Genomic DNA, 21724 nt, shown 5'->3' with positions numbered 1-21724 from the left:
AAACAAACAAACACACCTCAGAAAATCTTATCAACTATTCATTTAAATATTACCAGTTATTTAATTCCTTTTCAAAACTAAGTCAGTGTCATATATTTTGAAAAAATATAGTCAGTAATAAACATATGGTTTAATTTTGAAAATGACTTCATTAGAATTAGCATTTGTAAGTCATTTCCCTATAGAATACACAGATTTGATAAAAATTGCTTTGGTCATTTCCGAATTTTTAAGTGCATCTCTCAAGTTATAACAAATTCAGTTATGAATCATTGTTATATGAAATAGTTTGAAACATTAAAACAAAACAGTATTGGAGAGAATAAAATTTGAGAACATTACTAGAAAAGTTGGAAGATCTATATAATGATGATGAAGAGTAAAGCTATAAGTAATGAAGCAGGGAAGATAATTGATTCATGAAATATTTTTATCTTTTATCAAAATTGGAAAAAATAAACATTATTAATTTATAAACTAATATATATGCTGAATATACTACTTTCTCTTCTTTTCCTACATATTAAATCACACTTAAGAGTTGGATATTTATTTTTCTGTCCTCCATGGTAACACACCACTAGAATGTGTAATTCGAGCTACTCAGGTGATACATGCACGAGGCTGGTTTGAAAGCAGCCTGGAAAAGTTAGAAGGAACTTCTCAAAAACAAAAATATAAAACAAAAAGGCTGGATTGTGGCTCAAGTGAGAGGGCTATCCTAGCATATGCAAGACTCCAGACTAAGAGGCAAGGTGGGGAAGGAGGAGTATTTTCCCAGACCTCCCAAATTATTTTCTAATAGCCAAATTTTATAAAACATAAAAATCTGTCTTTTGGGGCTGGGAAGGTGGCTCAGTGGTAGAGCGCTTGCCTTGCATACATGAGGCCCTGGGTTCTATTCCTCAGCACCACATAAGCAAAAAGAAAAAAGTCAGAAGTGGTGCTGTGGCTCAAGCGGTAGCCTTGAGCTGAAGAGCTAAGGGACAGTGCCCAGGCCGAGAGTTCAGGCCCCACGACCGGACACCCCCCCAAAAAAAAAATCTGTCTTTTTTGTCAGTGGTGAAAATATCTTACACATGTTCTTGTCTCAACAAATAGGGAAAACAGTAAGAATCTATTGTATGTAAGTTTTCATATTATTAACTTTACAGACAAAATTATGACCTATGCCTGCATACTACTCCATTACTACAATTTATTCAAATATCATGCTGCTGGACATTCAATTCTTTGTATTATACTGTCAGTGCAAATATATGACATCTATTGACATATTGAAACTGTCTGTTTTATTGCAAGGAGCTCCTTCTCATGTAACCAACCTGTACAATGTTGCATTCTGAGGCACTAACCCAAGCATCTATGACAACACAGACTTCAGGCTACTTCTGCTCATCTTCTGCCTCATATCTCTTTCATGATCCCAGGCAGGGCCTCAGGGGTAGATTTGCTTCCTCCAGGAATATCTTTCTTTCTCGACAGTGTCATATCATTTCCCGAAACAAATTGGGCTTTGCAAAACAGATCTTTTAGAAATTTTTTTGATTGTTGTGCTAAACTGGCCAATATTGTCAACAATGTACTCTATTTCCTCTGGATATTTGGAATTATGGGGAATTTTGTTCCCTGATTCACTGGTGAATAATGCATAGAAGTAACATATAATAAATGAGAAATGGGTCTAAATACTACAGGAAACAAGTTTTCTTATCATGAATCTACAGGTGTCATGAATCTGTGATCAATTTTCCTTCCTGCTCCACATACTAATATCACCCCAAACCCACACCAAATTTTTGTGTAGAGAACATTTACAACAACCTAAGGAGAAGTGATTTAGCAAGCCCAAAAGAAAGAACACAAGACTCATCTTATTGCATTATAAGGATAAATAGTATTTTACCTCTGAAGATGTTTTTATACACTGATTTTTAAATAGTGAAAAAAATCAGTAGACTGAATAGGAAATAATTCCTTGAAATTATATGAATATACAAGTCCTCAGAGTTATGATGATCACCTTGGTTTGATTCACATGAAATGATAAAATAAAAAGGCTTATTCAACTAGGCATAAGTGGCTTGCATCTGTAATTCTAGTTGCTCAGGATGCTGAGATCTGAGGATAATGGTTTAAAGTCAAACAGCAGGAAAAACCATGAGACTCTTACGGTCCAATTAACCACAAAAAAGTCAGAAGTGGAGCTATAGTTCAAGTGGTAGCGCACTACCCCTGAGCAAAATAGCTCAGGGGCAGTGCCCAGGCTGTATGTGAAATCTCAAAGACCAAAAACAAACAGAAAATAAAAAATAAGCTTCATTCTTTTGATCTCAAAAGAAACACTAACATTGACTGAGCACTTTTAAAAGACATGAAACTTCATGTGGTTGAAAAGAAAAGCACCAATGAGAACATTAACTCCTTTATACCTGTCATCATTATAGATGTATTATTTGTTCTGAATACTACCTACTGTTCCTCATGCATTTTACACACATCTAAATGAAAAGAAACCAAGATGATTAAAGAAACTAGAGGCACAACAAGCTTTTAGAGACACAATTTTGAGCCCCTAGGAAAAATACACTGTAAGTATACATCTCCTTCAGAAAAGTCAGCTCTATTTTTGTAGAAATTCATATAAGGCACACTGACAAGATCCTAAAGCGAAGCTACAGGGGGTAAGGGAGATGCTGCAAATGTAGTTTAAAGATGTCTAAAAAAGGGTAATGCTGTTTCTGCCATCTCTCTTCCAATGTTCTTTCTTTGCTGTATCATCACAGCTTTTACTAATCTTGTCTCCTGAGAAGCTATTAAACAAACAAAAAATATCACTCTTAGCTCACCTGGCTTGACTCTTGATTGCAGAGTAGTTTCTCAACTGAATAGCTAAGCATTGAGGACTGTGCTACATCTCTACATCAACAGCCTCATTTAATTTATTTGAGAAAAGAAAACCCAATGGGAGAAACAGTAGAAACATCTTAGGCTGCGCCACTGGACCGGCAGAGGCTCCTTGGGGTGTTTAATTTCCCATCTAGACCTCAGCCAGCTGCAGATCAGGGCAGGAAGGGAGCCCAGGAGACCAAACTGTCTGATCAACTTAAAGATTTGAAGCAATATCAAGAAATGCAGCTTCAATGAAAAGAAATAAAAGATGCACAGTGAAAGCAAATTTAAATATATATTATATATATACATATATATATCTACCCATGGAGAAGAAGGGAACTTGAAAATCAGTGTGGGGTAAAATGTATGATTGCTGAAGAGGGAAGGGCCTTTGCATGTTTGGAGATGGCAGTGACAGGATGTCTGTGTCCTCATGGCTTATTGGATTAGCGCATGCCCACAGGAAACAAGGCCAAGTGAATCCTAGATTGTCAATTCAAGGATCTCAGATGGCACCAACTATGACAGCTTTGGAAGGGGATAAATAAGAAGAAGGGAGAAATTTTCAGGCCTAAATTGTCTGAATACACTATACATTTAATGTCACTATTTGGTAAGGAAAATAAAATACAAGATCTAGGATTGGAGGAGCAGCTGAAGCTGTAGAGTGTTTACAAAGCAAGGGTGAGGAATTGAGTTGAAAAATCCCAACACAGGGTCTGGGAAGGTGGCTCAGTTGTAGAGTGTTTGCCTTGCATGCATGAGGCACTGGGTTCGATTCCTCAGCACCACATAAACAGAAAAAGCTGGAAATGGAGCTGTGTCTCAAGTGGTAGAGCACTACCCTTGAGCTGAAGAGCTGAGCCCAGGCTGAGTTCAGGCCCCATGACTCACCAAAAAATTCACAACACTCCGCAAAAAAACTTTTTAAAATAACAATAGAAATATCAGATCTAAGACAGATGCTGGGGCACACATTGGTAACCTTATCTACTCAAGAGGCAGAGATCTAAGCACCACAGTTTGAGGACTGCACAGGCAGAAAATTCCATACACCTCTTTTTTTTAATATACATTTTTGTTGTAAAAATAGTGTACAGAGGGGTTACAGTTACATGAGTAAGGTAATGAGTTCATTTCCTATTGAGCATTGTTTTGATTTTCCCCTACTATCCCTTCCCTTTCCTTCACCTCCTCCCCCCCACGAAGTTGTAAAATTCATTTTCAACATAGTGTCTTGAACATCTATCTCCTTGCTACAATGGGTCTTCAATTAATCAACAATAAATAAATTAATTAATTAATAAAAATTGAAGTGGAACTGTGGCTCAAGTTGTTGAATGCTAACTTTAAATAAAAAAAGATCAGGAACAACTTTCTGGGCACAGAGTTAAAGCTTCAGTGCCAGCACATCACACACACACACACACACACACACACACACACACACACACACACACACACACACACACACACACACACACACACAAACACACAGCACCAGATATCAAAAATATCTTTTTTGTTGGTGGTGGTGGTGGTAATGGGGCTTGAATTCTGGGCTTGGGCATTGTCCCTGTGCTCTTCAGCTCAAGGTAGCACTCTACCTCTTGAGCCACACTGCCACTACCAGGTTTACTAGTGGTTTATTGGAGATCAGAGTCTCATGTGCTTTTCTGCCCAGGCTGGCTTTGAACTGTGATCCCCAGATCTTCGCTTCCTGAGTAGCTAGGATTATAGGCGTGAGCCACTGGCGCCTGACTCAAAAATATCTTAGATTCTTTGAAACCCAGAAGTCTATTAAAATTACAAAGACAAAAATCACAAATCATTCCACAGAGAATTACATTCACCATTCATTTCCAAAACAGTGTTCTTTGCATACAATGAAATTACTCCATTATCTGCATTATCTCCAGCATTAATTTAAGGATTGTGTCATAAATAAATTAACTGTGCAAAACCATCTTTGGACTATAACTATTTTCAGAAGTCGGAAGAATACCAGTACTAGCTGACATTCAAATCAGGCCTGAACTGGGAGCTTGGGCTCTGAGTATACATTCCTTTCTCTTGCACGTACATACCATGGCTTACAATGCTGAATGGAAATGCCAGGAATTGCAATCTGCTTTTAGTGTACCATATTGCTTCAGAAGACAAGTAGCAATTACATCTTATTAGCATTTTTTTGTTTTAACGCATGCTATTTAAAGAACATTTAAAATAAATAGATTGTATTTCTTTTCATAATTCAGACATAAATACTTTAAGTTTGGTGATGTTTTATTATTTTTTCTAGACCTTTCATCTCACTAGTAATATTCAGTGATTGGGAAAATGCTTTATGCAAAAAAAATCACTAGAAATAGCCTTTTATCAAGAAAATTCAAAGCAAAGGCATATATATTTTTTGGTTTAGAAGAAGCAGAAGTTATCTTTAATCTGAATACAGACATTAGTGCTATGATTTAGTCTTATTGATATTTATAGATCATATCCTAACAGTGAGAATGACACTTATCTCAATTTGAAAAGAATTTATTTTCTTGCCAAATAACAATAATAAATTCTAATATCTAGAGATAATTTTAATGAGCATAGTATATTGTTTCATAAATTAGTGAATGTATTCTTGGCTTTAGTCATTTGTTAAGGTTTTTTTTTTTTTTTTGTTTGACTTGGGGATTCTGCTTGTCTGGGGGAGGAGTTGTTTTAGTTGTTTAATTTTTTGTCTTTTTTGTGTAGTTATTTTTTTTTTATTTTCTTAGCAGATGTCATAAAGATGGGGGGGAAAAGCTGCAAGTTCTGCTAGCATCAATTTGGTAGACAATGAAAATGAACAGTGTTGCTTAGAAACTTAGTGACAGGTTGTGGCAGGCAGTGGAGTGGAACGTTCTGTTGTGGTAACTCTTTGAGCAATTCAGTTCACTCTTTAACCCCAGCATGGCGGCTTGAGAGTTCAGACAGTGCACCATCAGGAGGGCCCGCTCCTATGGTACTGGAGACAACTGCTCAGGAGAACTCCGGGACTGCAGAAAGTTAAAGCCAACCACAGTCTATGGCAAGATCTCAGGTCACCTGAGAGAACATTCAAGATATCTGGGAGTCCAGACTTGGAACCATGAAGCAATTTATGCTAGTGAGAACCTTGCTCCTTTTAAAATAAAATACAATAACTAAAACTGAATTATATTGCACATCTCAAATCCCAGACACTAAGAGATTAGAAGTAGGAGATTCATTTAAATAGTATCAATTGAGGTCAATTTGAACACCCTAGTCCCCGTATCCTTAATTTTTGTAAAACTGACAAAAAAAAATCTTAAAATCCATGTAACTATTACCACATACATAGATTTATGACAATGGACATGCAGGCTGAATACGAATGAGTTTAATATTGGCCAAAAGTAATATTCATGACATTCTTTCAACTCATTTTTAAATCACATATATGCAATTAATATTTCTGTAAGACTTACAATTTTGGGAAACTTTTGAAATTAAATGTTGAAGTTGTATTATAAAGCATAAAAGTATAAGTTGCTTATCTCCTTCCATCTGAGAACCTAGTACCATTTTCTCTAGTTGCAAACGAGGAGCAGAGTAGATAGAAGTTTTATTCTTACAAGATGTATTTCCATTCTGAAATTTGCTGAGTTCAGCTGTGATAGCAAGAAAATCACTTCCTGACTCTCTTCTACTTGTGGACATCATTTAATAAAAAAGAGAGAGTAAATATCCATCTTCAGAAACAGTATTGCAATCTTCCTTTTTCAAGAAACATATTCATTACCTTACATATATAAAGGTAACCACTTTGTACATTTAAAATAGAGAGAGATATTCAAATGTGATGCACCAGGAAATCTTGGAAGTCTAAGTTAAAGTTGGTGTATTAGATGAGGAGGCATTCATAGTATTTTGGTTAAAATAGCATACAAAGTACAAAAAGGTACTTACAAAGAGCATTATTGTTCCTCTTTCTCTATATATACATATATGTATATATGTATATACATATATGTATATACATATATACATACATATATGTGTATGTACATGTATATATGTACATATGTATGTAGTATATATGTATATACATATGTGTTTATACATATATATGTATAAACATATACATATATACACACATATATGTATAAACGTATATGTATATACATATATACACGCATAAATACATACATAATATACTTAAACCCAGCGTAGCTGTGAGAAGACTTTGGTGGAAACACAAACTATCTCAAACCTTGTGCCAGATAAGTAGCTCATTAAGGAAGTTGTGTGGTAGTTGTGATTCAGGATTTGTTTTATCTTTTTTAGTAAGTTGAACGTCATACCATGCTGCTTTGTGCAGTACCTTAAGAAAAAATACTAGTGGTATAATTTGGACAAAAAAGAAGCAATGAAGTAAGAACATAAACTATATTATTCTTATATTGTGCACTAATCTAGCCCTTCTGTTTTATCATCACAATACTTTTCTACCAATGAAACTTATTTTAAATCCTACTTTCTCATTTCTTTGGAAGCAATAATTCTATCTGTAACTCTGTGTGTTCATGCAAGAGAGAGAGAAAAAAAAAGAGAATATGAGAGTTTCTCTGTGTCTGTGTATGTCTGTGTGTGTTGTTACTGGCATTGAAGGGACTCAAATTGGACTATTTTGACCATGGTGGTTGTTGTAGCAATGGAGTTACAGATCTACTTTCTGGGTTTTTCCTGGTCAATCAAAGAACCAAGAGTTATGATTTTCTCAGCTTGGGCTGATTTCTATCATAATTCTCAGTCTCCTGAAAAGATGGATTATAGAAATGACACACCTAGATGGCCCATACAAGTTTTCAAAGACTAATTAAAATATGTATTCATATGAATTTTGGGAAAACAGGGAAAAGGAATATACTAAGTAATACTTCTGAACTAGAAAGTAGTCATCTAATAATAATGAGTACTCTTCAATCAATTAAAACCTTAGAAGTCTATTTTTTTTTCAATGCAAGTGTTTAGGAAATTTATAGAGCTGGAGATTTTCAGTATCTGATAGGCAGAGCACATCAATGCAAGATGTAGTTAGACAATGCTGTGCATTAATTAGAAAAGGTCAAGCTGTGCGAAGGAAATGAGTGTGGTTCATATGGGTAAGTGCTTAGAAAGAACAAGCTGTGACAATGAATTCCAAATTTTAACTAATTACCGGTGCTTTCTCCAAATAAAGCCACGTCGAATGTTCAAGCATGCTTAAGAGGAAATTTCCTACCTTGGTTAGAAGGTGAAATAAAATGAGGATATGTGTTTTAAAGTGACCTGTAACTTGTAACACCCCCATTGGAATCTTGTGATTTTAATACTGTCAGACATGCAACAAAAACACATGTAGTTCATTATTGCTATTTTAATAAGAAAAACACAATTCAAAGAAAACTGGCAACCATCAAGGTCATACAAGTTGTCAGGGAAAAAAAAAAGGATGGAAAACATGCTGCACTTCTTGATATCGTTTTCAAAATATAATCTGCTTTTTAAAAGACACATGGAATTTCTTGATATCCCACCACACATGTTCACAGAAATTATTTTCCAGTTTCAGGATCATGTTTAGATGAGAGAGCACAATGTTTCATGGGTGTGTTCAATTAATTGTTTCAGAGAATTGATGCAATGAGAATATTGAGTAAATATTAAGTGAATCAAATCTTATTTTAAGTAATTTCTAATCATTCAAAAATTCCTTTACCAAAGATTACCCATGATCAACTCAGGTCCTCAGAAATTCCTTTAAAACCTACAGAGTCTACTCCTGCCAAGAGGAGATCCACAGTCTCAGTGCCTATTATACTCATAACTCAGAAAATGGTAAAAATTTCAAAGCAAAGAAAATTTACAAAACAAAAGCCGGGCACTGGTGGCTCATGCCTGTAATCCTAGCTACTCAGGAGGCTGAGATCTGAGGATCACAGTTCAAAGCCAGCCCAGGTAGGAAAGTCCATGAAACTCTTATCTCCAATAAACCACCAGAAAACCTGAAGTGGTGCTGTAGCTCAAGTGGTAGAGTGCTAGACTTGAGCTGAAGAGCTAAGGGACAGAGCTCAGGCCCAGAGTTCAAGCCTCATGACTGACAAAAGAAAATAAAAGAAAAAAAGAAAATTTATAAAACAATAAAATCTCTAATATATAATATATGACCAACTAAAATTATTTATAAATACATACATACATATGAATATATAGATCCATGTGTGTGTGTGTGTGTGTGTGTGTGTGTGTGTGTGTGTGTGTGTGTGTGTGTGTGTGTGTGTGTGTGCTAGCACATGCACACAGGCTTATATGGAGTGAAAAACAGAAAGGAAGAAAGAGACATAAGGAAGGAAGGGAGGAAGGAAGGAGACAGAAAAAGAGAGAAAGAAACAAACAAAAAAAGAAACAAAGAAAGGAGAAGGGAATAAAGAAACTAAGAATAACATCTTCCCATTTACATGGAATAGTAAGCAAAGACAGTGAACTCTCAGAATTCTCTCTTGTAGCCCATCTAAAACTCTGAGTCATTATCAAGAAGATCATAAAGTATTATTTCAAAGAAGTTGCAGGTGTGATCTAGATGCCAGAATTGTACCAGTACGAATACTCAGAAAATTAAATATCAATTTATTGGTTTAAAATAAAACTCCTTATTCATCTAGAAAATAGATTTCAGCATTGAGGTTCACATGGAGAAGACTGTCTCTAAAAGATTTGCCATTAGGCTGAGGGGTATATGTCAAAAAAGGAAGATATTTATGTGAATAAAAATAATACCACTTTTTAATATTTTTATTGCAAAGATACTGTTACAGTTACATGAGTAAGGTAATGAGTACAGTTCCTATTGACCATTGTTACCCCCTCTTTATTTTTCCCCTACCATCCCTTCCCTCCCCACCTCCCCACTCTTCCCTCTTCCCCTTCCCCAATTGTATAGTTTGTTTTCAACATAGTGTCTTGTATGTCTCATTGTTACAATGGGTCAACCTGTATCCTTGTTTCAACATTTGTTATTTCCCTTCCCACTCCCAACAAATTAGAAAAATGCATATACAAGATGCAGGACAGCAAAATCAAATATGGTGACAACAGGACTTACACCATGGGGGAAGAACATACAAAAGAAACAAACAGAAATCACATAGTACATTAAAAACAACAGTGTCAAAGGTAAAACCTCTTGTGACCGTATATTGGGGTTCATTTAGCTTAGCATTATCTTACTTGGTCATTTGTACACAGCTTTTGACCTTTTCTGCTTTTCTGGTAAGATTATCGTAGACTTTCCTCGGGGTGATTCAAGGATTCTAGGGCTTTGATAAAGACACAGTGTATTTTTGACAAGTATGAGACACATGGATAACCAAGGATTGCAAGAGGAGCCTACAGAGGGCAGAGTCCCCCAAGGCTGGTAGTAATGGAAGAAGTGGTGGATTGTGACAGAACATGACAAATCTGTTAATTTTCCAGTAGCATTGTGGGAAAAGACAGAGCCCCAGCACATTAGGGTAGACAGAAGGAGGTGAAGGAAAGTATGGCAAATATAACTGGTATGAGATGCCTCAATGTTCAGGCAGAATTGTTTCTAAGGAAGAAAATTTCACCATTTTTTTCTTTGTTTTGTTGTCAGTGTTACTCTGCTCACTGAGCAAAATCAGAAATAAAATCAATGCTAATTATGAAGAGATCCACAAGCTCAAGTGAGCATAGAAGCTCTGCTGCTCTGTAGAGAATATAAAATACTGCACCATTATCCACCCACTATTCATTTTCTGGTTGAATAATCCAAAATCCTTTAATCTTTACACATATTTTGCACTTTAATCATGTAATTATTTTAATGAGTCTTTTATACTTTTCCAAATGATCTTGCTCTAACTTAAGCTGTAGAAATTATAACTGGATATTTTAAAAAGTACACATATGATAATTACTTTCTAGAATGCTAAGATACCCTCATCTCCTATGCCAATTTTGCTATATATTTGTACATATTTTCCATTAATCTTGTTGCACAAATTACAAGGTTTGCAGTCTTACTCAATTCATTGCTTCTAAGTACTATCATGTCATTTTAGTTTGTTTTCTTGTTGATGGCCTCTCTTTTTATAACTTCTCAGGAAAGCCTGATTATGTGTGGAAATTATAACTTTAGGAAATCTATTCTCCATTTAAAATTCTTTCCATGAGTGACAAAAATATTTTATTTTTCATTTTGTACTTATTTAAAGATCATAAAATGGTTTTATATTGTATATTTATCTGCTTATATGCCTAAATTCTGAGTCATTTATGGCCTTTGATTGGTGTCATCTAATTTATGTACTTGAAAAAAAAATGTGTTGGAATTTGAAATTGAACTCAGGGCCTGACACTGTTCCTGAGCGTCATTACTCAAAGCTGGTGCTCTATCACTTTTGGGCATTTACATTGCTAATTGGAGATAAAAGTCAGATGCCCCTCAGTAGATGAATGGATCAAGAAAATGTGGTATATATACACAATGGAATTCTATGCCTCCATCAGAAAGAATGACATTGCCCCATTTGTAAGGAAATGGAAAGACTTGGAAAAAATTATATTAAGTGAAGTAAGCCAGATCCAAAGAAACATAGGTCCCATGGTTTCCTTTATTTGCAATAACTACTATATGTCTGAGTCAAGCAGAAAAGGTCAGATAAGGTGATGTTAGGGAAATGAACCCTAAGATATGTATTCAAATGGTTTTTTCTTTCATGCTATTGTTTCTAACACGTTTATAAGATTATTTCTTTGTTGCTATGTATGTCCCTCCCCCACAGTATAACCCCTGCTTTCACTGTATTTGATGTTTGATGTCGGTATAATTTGTCGAGGGGAAGGGGAAAAACAAGTCGTTATGTTGAAAACGAACTTTAACAACTTTGGTGGTGGGGGCGGGGGGGGGGGAAAGGATTGGGGGGGAAGATGGGAAGAGATGGGAAGGGGAAATAAAGGAGGAGGCTACAATGCTTGATAAGAAATGTACTCATTATCTTGCCCATGTAATTGTAACCCCTCTGTACAGTATTTTCATAATTAAAAAAAAAAAAAAGACTTGGAGTCTAAAAAAAAAAGTCAGCTGAATGTTCTTGCATGGGCTGGCTTTGAAGAATGGTTCTCAAATCTCAACCCCCTGAGCAGTTAGGAAGTAACTGGTTCCTGGCTTGTATTTGAATAAAAGAACTTATCTATCACCTTCTGTCCATAGTTGCTTAATAGTTGTAATATTCACTTTGATCAAAGTAGATCCTAAAATCTAAAGGGAGTTTTTGTCATTGTAATGCTTTGGTTTCAAAGAGTCTTTCAAGAAATACACCAGTGGTATTAGCTTCTATCTACATGCATTTCCAAATAATACTGTGACTATGTATTGTTTTGTTTTGAACCAGTCAATTTGTATATTGAGAGATATTGCCAAGGCAGCAGTGTACCATTTGAAGCAATCTGAAAGATAAATAATGCAGTCATACAAACATCATGCTGATGAGTTGCATTTATGGAAGAATTGTCCTGGGCTAGATTCATTGCTGCTTACCTGTACTACCAGATATCTATTGTGTGTTAAAATCTCAATGTAAGGAGTGATTGCAAGGCTGCTTAGTGATGACGGAAGACAGTACCGTTTTATTTTGTGTATAAATATTGAACATAATTATCTTTTGTGGTATTGCAAGTCATGCACTACTTGAGGCAAGTCCATTTTGGTTAAATTTTTGGATATGGTCTCATATTATTGCTCATGGCTAACCTTAAGCTTTGACCCTTCTACGTATTTCTCCAGGAAACTGGGATTTCAGGCACAAGCCCCACATCTTGCTTGTTAGTTAAGATGGAGTTTCACTAGTTTTTTTGTGCTAAGTATTTTCTCACCATCTTTTTGATGTTAGCCTTCTTGTAAGCTAATATTATCAGCATGTATCACTACCGCAACCTTCTTAGGTATATTTTATGGTCTGAAAATGTATTTTGAGCAGGGACATTTTTAAATTGATTCAAAACAATAAATAATCGTGATATTGTTTTTAAATGCATATGGACAAAAACTAATCCCACTGATCTTAAAAATATTCTCTTGTATACCAAAGCATTATAAGGATAAAAACTAGCTTTAGAGTGTATTATGAGCAGAGGAGATACACAAAGAACATCATAAACATTGGACAATTAGGGATAGAGGCCAGTAAGCTCTCTATATCACTTGCTAGTATGAAATATTCAAATAGAAGCTAAGTATCATTGGTTTGCACCTATAATTCTAGTTGAAGAGGCTGAAATTTGGGTTTCATTGTTCGAAGCCAGTCAAGGCAGGAAAATTTCTCAATCTCTTATATTCAAGTTCACTACAATAAAGCCAGAGCTGTGGATCAAGCAGTAGAGGACTATTCATGAGCAAAAAACTTCAGGAACAGCAGAAACCTTTTGAATATAGGCTCCAGCACCAGTGCACTCACACACACACACACACACACACACACACACACAAAGCACATTTTGAACTTGTGTTTACATATTTAAAAATCTTCCTCATAGCAATCCATCTGAGATAACTTTGAATAATAAACATTCAAATTGTCACAGTATTTCTATGTCATTTTGAATATTTTATTTTTGTATCTCTAATAGTTCTAATAGTTCTATTATGATGTTTTTGTAATGCATAATAAATTTTTTCTTTTTTACTACCTGTGCTGTGGCATGGCTTCTATTTCTAGAACCTCGATAAGTTATTAATTAGTGGCTCATTTGAAATTAATCTTTTGATGAAAATTTTAACATAAATATTGATGTCTGAATAACACAAACATAAATAATTAATAGCTCATTATTTATAATAAAAAATATATATTATAAATAATTTCCTAGTTAAAATTGCTTTGTAACATAATCAAAGACCCAGATTGAAATATGAAAAACAAAAAAGAGCATCATAAAATGTAATTTATTATTAGCCCTATAGCATGTTAATCAATCTTAATATTGCAATCAATAAAATGCTGCCCCAAATCATCAAAATTACGATAGCCACCAATAATCCAAAGTAGTTTAACACTGGAATACAATTGCCTGTCATTAAAAGATTGTAAAATATGAAATACTTTTTAGTAAGAAACACATTTCTAACAAAACAAACAAAAAAATTAAATCCCTCCTGCAAATCTAATTTTTTCATAATTATTTTCACTGGTTTTAACTAGCATAAATACAATGCATGGAGGGAAAGGGAAGGTTAAAAATGAGATTAAAGACAGAAACAGAGAAACATGAAGAGAGAGAATACTATTTCATGGTCACTTTTACCCTGCAGAAATGTGTTTATTATTTCCTCTAAGAACTGTGCAAAGAGAATTTGGCTTTTAGTAAGACTACTGGTTGAAATATTCTCCTCTATGTCCTTTGCCATGCAGAAGCTCTGCAACCTTATGCAATCCCATTTGTCCAACCTTTCTTTGATTTGTTGTGTTTCTGGGTCTCTAGTAAGAAAATTTCGGCCTGTGCCAAGGAGACCTAGGGTTTCTCCTATTCCATCCTGTAATGTTTTCAGAGTGTCTGCTTTGACTCCAAGGTCTTTGATCCTAGATGCCCCTCAGTAGATGAATGGATCAAGAAAATGTGGTATTTATAATAGAATTCTATGCCTCCATCAGAAAGAATGACATCGCCCCATTTGTTAGGAAATGGAAAGATTTGGAAAAAAATAATATTAAGTGAAGTAAGCCAGGCCCAAAGAAACATAGGTCCCATGGTTTCCCTTATTTGCAATAACTATTATATGTCTGGGACAAGCAGAAAAGGTCAGATAAGATGATGTTAAACAAAACAAACCCCATGGTAGGGACAAAAGTGGTTTTTCTTTCTTGCTATTGTTTCTAACATTTTTATAAGGTACTATGTGATTTTTGTTGTTGTTGTTGCTTTATATGTCACTCCCACATGGTATAACCTCTGTTTTCACTGTATTTGATGTTGGTATAATTTGAGGAGGGGAAGGGGAAAAAAAGTGTTTAAATAGGGATACAGGTGGACCCATTGCGGCAATGAGATGTGCAAAACAATATGTCAAAAAAAGAACTTTACAATTTAGCAGGGGTGGGGGGTGGGGGGGTAATAATTGTGGAGGTAGGAGGGAAGGGATAGTAGGGGAAAAAGAACGGAGGAGGCAACAATGCTGGATAAAAAATGTACTCATTACCTTGCTCATGTAACTGAAACCTCTCTGTATAGTATTTTCACAATAAAAAACTTATAAAAAATATTCTCCTCTCCTCCCCTCTACTGCCCTTCTCTCCCCTCTCCCACCTTCTTTACTTCCCTTTTATTTTGGCACATTTACTTCATTGCTCTAGTGTACCTTGTTATTGCTGCTAATGGAAAATCACCGGTAAATTTTTAAGAGTTTTTGCTATCTTGTCTTTAACATATGTTCATCATCTTTTACTTTCGACATTTTTAATTTGATGCAACTACATATGTATTCCTTTGGCCTTCTTGGCTTCTTTTGTTTGTTTGTTTGTTTGTTTTTGTTTTTTTTGTTGGTTGTGGGGCTTGAACTCTCTGTGCTCTAGGCTAGTGCTCTACCAATTGAGCTACAGCACCACTTCCAGTTTTTGAATGGTCAATTAGAGCTAAGAGTGTCATGGGGACTTTTCTGCACAGGCTGATTTCAAAGTTTGATTTTCAGATTTCAGCCTTTTGAGTAGTTAGGATTACAGGTGTAAGCCACCAGGGCCCAGCTTGAAGATAATAGCTTCCCCCCTCCTCCTCCACCCCCCCCCCCCGGCCGGCTTGGGGGATTGAATCCATGGCCTAGATGCTGTCCCTAAGCTCTTTTTATTTTTATTTTTTAAGCTAGCACTCCACCATTTTGAGCCATAGCACCACTTTCCTTCTTGGTATTTTTGTTTATAAAAATTTTGGGAAACAACTATTTTTTGTTGGATATGTTTTAGTTCCTTAATCTGTATCCTGAAGCCCTGATAGGTCCAATATGCATACATTCTCTTACTAAAGTATGCTTCATCTTTCTACTTATTGTTTTCATTTGCTTAATTTCTGCTATTAAAATTGTCCATTAATTTTCAAATTAGTAGAATGCTTTCTTTTTTCCAGTTCTAATCCTCAGAGCAACATTTTTGTTTTATTTATTGTCCATTTGAATTCTTCAATTATGTTTGTAAGCAATAATTGAATATTTTTTTAATTTAAAAAGTGATTGAATAACTGGCTATCAGTAGCTCATGCCTCTAATCCTAGCTTTCTCAGGATACTTAGATCTGTGGATCACAGCTTGAAGTCAGCAGGAACAGAAAAGTCAGGAAGACTATTATCTCCAATAACAACAACAAAAGTCAGAAGTGGAACTGCGGCTCAATTTGCAGAGTATTAACCTTGAGCAAAAGAAGCGAAGTGACAGTGTCCAAGCCCTGAGTTCAAGCCTCTGTACCAGCACAAATGTAAAAACAAAAGAAAACAAAGAAGAAAACAGGGAAATTAAATATTATCTACATGAAAATTCACCATGGTAGTTTATTTCTTTTATCATAGCTTCCTTTAGTTCTTTGAACACATTTATATAATTCTTTGTGGGTATTTTCTGTTAATCTTGCCACCTGGATACATTTGTTTTCTTTGGTATCCTTTTAAGGTCTATCAATATTTAATCTGTTAATTTCTTCTCTCTCTTGTCTCTCTCTCTCTTTCTCTGTCTCTCTGTCTCTCTCTCTTTGTTTGTGTGGGGGGGCATGCTGGTACTCTTGCTTGAACTCAGGGTCCTAATCTTTTGCTCAGCTTTCTTACTAATGGCTGGCACTCTGCCTCATAAGCCAAGACTGCAGTCTGGTGTTTTGCAGTCATTACTTTTGGGTCCGGTCATGGGGCCTGAACTCTGGGCCTGGGTGCTGTCCCTCAGCTCTTCAGCTCACCACTTGAGCCACAGCACCACTTCCGGCTTTTTTCTTTTTGCTATGTGGTGCTGAGGAATTGAACCCAGGGCCTCATGCATGCAAGGCAAGTGCTCTACCACTAAGCCACCTTCCCAGCCCAACACTCATTACTTTTGATAAAGTTTGAATTTGAATTTTGGTGTTACTTCTTTGCATAGTTACTTGCCTAGATTACTTTATTGGAGTTGATTTCCTTCACGGTGTGGAACTTCTTTTGTTACTCAGCCCAAAGTATAGCCCAAGAATTGTACTCATTTGCCTTGGGAAGATATTGGATACTGCATGGCTGCTTTTGCCATTTCTCTTGATTTGTCTTGATTTGTCTCTCTTCCTACTTTACAATCACCCCCAACTGTTAGACTCTCCTGCTTGTACACTGATTGTTCTTTTATATTCATCAATGTCCCAAAGCCAAAATTGTTTCCTAGCCTGATCCAGTTATATCTGACCTATTTTATGGATCTCATCTTTGATTCCAGTGTTTGAAGTCTGTTCCAAACTCAAAAGACCTCTTCTTAGATCTGCCACGGTCCCTGATTCTTGTACTATATGTGCAGTCTGTGCTTTGCCATGTGGATCTTATGAAATGAATAGCCTCCTTACCTACTTACCTGCAACACTGCAATATTTCCGACAGTTTCTTAAGCTTCCTTGTTGGATACAGAGAATAAATTGAATTCCTTGGTGAGCGTCATCAAACTCCCTTTGTTATTCATCTGTTTGAGCTGCCATAACACAATATCACAGACTGGATAATTTGAGAACGCAATTATTTTCACTCTTCTAGATGCAGGAAAGCCAAGACCAAAATACTAAGTAATTTCAATCCAGTAATGGATTCTTTCCTAGTTTACAGGATGTTCTTTTGTTACCTTAACCATAAGAAAGATGAAAGGAATGAGAGGGGAGGAGAGGAGAAGGAATGGGAGGCCAGGGGTGAGGAAGACAGACAAGGGAAAGGAGCGCTGAAGAGCATAAGCTCTATGAGATTAGATCCTTAGCCCTATGCACTTTTCTAGCCTTTGTTATTCTTTCACAGAGCCCATCTCTCAATTCAGTCACATTGTTGTATTATAGGGCAACCAACAATTTGAGTAAGGACACAAACATGTAGTCTACACTATCCTACAACTGGATTCTCACCCTGTGCAAAAACAATGGAGCCACTACTCAAGAAATGGGAATGGGAATGGAAGCCATCTTTCCTTTTATTTTATTTATTTATTTGTTGGTCATGGGGCTTGAACTCTGGGCCTGAGCGCTGTCTCTCAGCTCTTCAATTCAAGGATAGTGCTCCACCACATGAGCTACAGCGCCACTTCTGGTTTTCTAGTGGTTTATTGGAGATAAGAGTCTGATGGACTTTCCTGCCTGGGCTGGCTTTGAACCGAGATCCTCAGATCTCAGCCTACTAAGTAGCTAGGATTACAAGCATGAACCATCAGTGCAATGTCCTGGTTTTTATAACCAAGTGGTGGGCGGGAAATGCAGCTGCCAATTTTCACAGTGTGTTTCCTTTTGCATGGAAACTTGGCCTCTCTATAAAGGGAGGGTGATAGTGATTGTGCTCCAATTACGTTTAACTGGTCTCACCAGTTTAGGTTTGTTCTACTGGTAAAAACAGGAAAGTCAGATTGCTCATCTGCTCTTGTCTAATATGGTAACCCTACCTCAAAAAGATTGGGCTATGAGAATTGGCATGAGCCTTCCACTGAGCTTTGTTTGACAGGTGCACACCACTATGCCCAACTATAAGTTGAAAAGAGAACTCTCAAACATTTCTGTCCCTATTTGATGTCACTGAGATAACCCTCTCCCAGTTTAAGCCTCTGAAGTGACAAGGATTAAAGTCATGGTTCACTACAAGTACTCACTAAACTTTAAAGCAATGTAAATGCAGAAATTGCTTGATAAATAGTAAAATAGTTATATTGTTTCCTATAAGAAATCTCAGTATAGTATGCTTCAATTGTTTTCATTTTGATAAAAAAAACACAAAATATTAAATATCAAACATGGATTTCGGAAATTTATCAAAAGCTTTAAACTATTTTAAAAGTTAATTTGCAATAACATTTTATAATAGCTACCCTTGGAGAATAATGTATAAGGACTTGCCATGTGTAACACATATATAGGACAAAAATAGTGTGAAAGCTTTATAAATGTCCTTTCTAAAGTTTATAAATGGAAGACCTATTTTTCTATCAGTGGATTATTGTTAAGGAATTGTGTCAGCTATTTAAAAACTATTCTTCCTCACAATAAATGCTGTCATTTTAGGTAGCACAGCTGCATATAAATGACAACTCTGACCAATAAAGCTAAACTACTTTAATGAAAACTGATAAAACCTTAGGTGAATAGCAATTGTAAATGAGCCTTTCCTGCTTTCAGTTAGCTAAAGATTTTAGAGATACATATAGTTAATATATGTGTTAAAGATGTTTAGTACTATAATGTATAAAATACTGCAAACAAACAAATGAGATAATATATTTTAAAAGAATAGTCTGGGTTAAATATAAAGTAATAGTTCATAGAAATTATTTTATTGAGTACCATAAGAATTTGATATATAAATTCAATAACTGAACAAAATTTGTTCAAGTGAGGTAATATAGAATACATGTAAAGATTCATACAAATGCTCTTTCTATATTTTAAGTGAAAATACATACTCTCACTAAATACCTCATTTTCAATTAATTCTCCAGCTGTTTTTGTCCCATAGGTCTGTAATTTCTTTAAACATAGAAACCAATCAATGCTTTTGTAGAAAAACAATCTAAAACATTAATAAGCAGATGTTTTAGCAAAACATAATATTAACATTGTGAGTATAGATCATAAAATGCATGTCATTTACACCTCCCAGGTTGAAATTAGAAAATTATGTATGCTTCAAAAAATTAAAATGATTTAATTATAAAAACATATTTATAGAATTTCTTAATACGTTATCATTAACTCAATCATTCACATGATTCTTTATAATTGACAAAATATAGTCAATATCAGAAAATATCAAGACTTTAACATAAGACAAGATAATCCATGGACAGGAATGTGGTAGAGTGCTTGCTTAGCATTCATGAAGCCCTGGGTTCAATTCCTCAGTACCACATAAACAGAAAAAGCCAGAAGTGGCATTTTGGCTCAAGTGGTAGAGTGCTAGTCTTGAGCACAGAGAGGCTCAAGACAGTGCCAAGGCCTTCAGTTCAAGCCCCAAGATTGGCAAAAAAAAAAAAGAAAGAAGGAAAGAAAGAAGGAAAGGAAGGAAGGAAGAAAGAAAGAAGGAAGGAAGGAAGGAAGGAAGGAAATGGTAATCAAAGTAATATATATTGTAGTATTATATGTATTGTATATAAAATGTAGAATTTTTTTCATATATTTCTAATATTTTTTCCATTTATACAAACACTTCTAAACTTTGATTTGTTTAAGAAAAGCAAGTCTTGGATTTATACATGACATAATTCCCAATTTATCACATATTCAGGAAAAACCATTCCAAGAAGTAATCAGGGAAGTGACGCTATGGCTCAGGTGGTAGAATGCTCACCTTGAGCTGAGGAGCTGAGACACAGTACCCAGGCCCAGAGTTCAAGCCCCATGACCAATCCAAAAAAAAAAAAAAAAAAACAACAACAAGAAGTAATCAGTAAGCAAGCAATTGCTAGTGCAACAACACAAAACATAATGGCTGTTGATGTTACTTCAGAACATTCATTATGGATATATGAAAAATTGTGAATAGTCTGTTCCAAAACATCTAACTGAACAAAATTTTTTCAGTACATAATATATTAACAAATAACTGTTCCAAAAAGAAATCTTCCTTATGCCCAAATAAGGCTGTTTCTCCGCTTTCTGATAACTGTTCAAAAAATAATTCTACAGAAATGTTACCACTTCATATTCTTCGTATAAATTTCTCTATTAAGTCACAATTAAATCATGCTGCATTAGATTTTGCAAAGACCTTGGGATATTTTTCTCATTTGAATAATTACCCAAAGTCTGATGTCTATAACTAATTTAAATAAATTACTCTTAGTCATTTAAAACATGAATATAATTAACTAGTATATCTGTATATTAAGTAGAAGCAAGCAATCATAATTATTTAGATAATGTAAGAAAGAGCTGGAATAATATATCTCAACAAACTGAATTTACTAATATCTAAGAGAAAAATGTCAGTTTGCTCAAGAGCAAGCATCTCTAATTTAATAGAAAATCATATTATATATTAAATTATTATATATTGAGAATTTTATAGAAATCTCTGTATTTGTTTGTATGTTTATCATATTTCAATGATTGGCAATTTAAAGGTCATTTTAAATATATGCAATATCATTTGTTAACTCTACCTCAATAAAACTAGCAAAAATGAAAAATAATTTAAAAAATTGAAATTAATCCATCAAGAATGACTGTGAAGATTTCTCTCATTCTTTCTGATTTTCTGCTTTGTTATTATTATGGTTATTACTACTACTACTATTATTATTATTATTATTATTTTGTCAGTCATGGGGCCTGAACTCTGGGCCAGGGTGCTGTCCCTCAGCTCATTAGCTCAAGGATGGTGTTGTACCACTTGAGCAGCAATGCCACTTCCAGCTTTTTCTGCTTATGTGGTGCTGAGGAATTGAACCCAGGGCTTTGTGCATGTGAGGCAAGCACTCTACCACTGAGCCACCTTCCCAGTCCTGTTATTATATTTTTGCATAGCCTTAATGATATGAATCTTATAAAATTATAGATGGTTTTGAATATTTTATCTTAATACTGAATAAATGCATGTTTTAGTTGCC

The sequence above is a fragment of the Dipodomys merriami genome, unplaced genomic scaffold (assembly GCF_024711535.1).
Source record: "Dipodomys merriami isolate MVZ:Mamm:240054 unplaced genomic scaffold, mDipMer1.0.p SCAF_32, whole genome shotgun sequence".
NCBI lineage: Eukaryota > Metazoa > Chordata > Mammalia > Rodentia > Heteromyidae > Dipodomys > Dipodomys merriami.
Note: the sequence above shows the minus strand (reverse complement) of the source record.